We start from the raw sequence: 1,897 nt of genomic DNA, 5'->3' as shown, positions 1-1,897 counted from the left end.
AAAGGCCTACACCAGAGCTGTAAAATAAAAGTTTCTGTGAAGATGAAAATGTTATTTCTCTACTGTTCCATATGAGAGCCACAAGCCACGTGTGACTACTGAGTACTTGAAATGTGGCTAGTGCAGCTGAAGAACTAAATTTTCAATTTTATCTAATTTTAATTAACTTAAATTTAAATAGCCTCATATGGCTAGTGACAAACATATTGGACAGAACAAGTCTAGTCTCTAGAAAATATAACCATGATTATTCCTATGGTCTCCTTTTTTAGGAATAGGGGTAAATGTTAATAGCATTAACATAGTACTATTGTACCAAAGCATAATACTGCACCAAAACATTTACACTGACTTAGTATACATATCACAAACATTTATAGAATATACTAGACATTAGGTGCCAGTTGTCATGCTAAATGCTGAGGAGCTTTTAAGAGCTCCTTTAGGAGTTCACAGACTATTGAGAAATGCCATAAGTAAATAAATTAATATAATTTTACTTGCTATTAGAGACATCTGAATAAAAAATTGTGGGGACACAGCATGTAGAATAACTGTAGAAGTTAAAAAGATTTAATTGAAGAGTTTTATTAAGCTGAGACACCTAGAATAAGTTACAAAATGATATGGGGGTAAAGGAGTGTGAGGAAGTGGACAGGCAATACAGAAAAGACATGGATACTGAAAAGTCTTGGTGTGTGTAGCACATAACAGACTATTCCACAGATAGCGTGCAGCAGCAGAGAATGCTGCCAGAAAGAATGTTCCAGGTTGCTTGTGAGAGTCTGGTAAGCAAGAGGTTTGGAAACCAAGTGGTCAAATAGTACCCTATACAGTAGTACCCTACTGTTAGAATTTTTACCCATCGTTATAAATACAGGTACTAAAAAAAAAAAAATCTGCTTAACTATAAGTTGTTATAGTGAGATCGTGTCTGCCTTATCTGCCACTGTACTTACTCCTTGTTTTCTGATAAAGAATTAATAAATATTAGTTTTATGAATGAATGCTTCTGCTAGTTTGAAGCTTGATACCCTCTGGAACCATGTTACTTACCATTTCCCAGCTACCTATTTGACTTCTGTTTTTACACCTCTTGGTCCACCTTCAGGTTGCCAGACAGTGTCGCCATTTGGTGGCACTGAGGTTTTATGAGTTCCCTGCATTTCAAATAAAGCTGGGAACATTCATAGACAAATACATTTGTGGCATTAGATTTGAGTCATCCAGAATAATATACTTAGATGGGAAAGGAACTGAAATAATTCTCCTTAATCAAATCTATCAATAGGATTTTTAATTAAAGGGAATATGTATTTTTTTTAAATGAAGAGTGAGTTGTAAAAGGGAAAGAGAAAGGTACTCCAGAGTAAATATTACTCTTCAATGATCTCAACATAGGGAAGAATAAATGTTCCCTTACTTCCCTCATTTTATTCGTAGCCATGTACACCTATTACTTTATGTTCGTATTTCTTCATTATTTGATAGCCCTAATCTCCGTAACAGAAATAGGAAAGGCTCTAGGATAAATGAAAGCAATTTCATAACCTTTATGATATCCGAATTTATTCATTTTGTGCAAAAAAAAATTTTTTTTAAAGAGTAATTACCTTCAGTAATGTCATCCACGTGTCCCTCAAAAGGTACATCGCTCTGGGCCGAGCCTGTGGCGCACTCGGGAGGGTGCGGCGCTGGGAGCGCAGTAGCGCTCCCGCCACGGGTTCGGATCCTATATAGGAATGACCAGTGCGCTCACTGGCTGAGCGTGGTGCGGCTGGTCTCAAAAAGGACAAAAAAAAAAAAAAAAAAAAAAAAAAGAAACATTTCTTTTAAGGACTGTGAGTCACTGTGTGTTATTTTTGTTGTTTTCCCCCTTGCATGTTTCTTAGTGGAA

The sequence above is a fragment of the Galeopterus variegatus genome, unplaced genomic scaffold (genome assembly GCF_000696425.1).
Source record: "Galeopterus variegatus unplaced genomic scaffold, G_variegatus-3.0.2 Scaffold6214, whole genome shotgun sequence".
Lineage (NCBI taxonomy): Eukaryota > Metazoa > Chordata > Mammalia > Dermoptera > Cynocephalidae > Galeopterus > Galeopterus variegatus.
Note: the sequence above shows the minus strand (reverse complement) of the source record.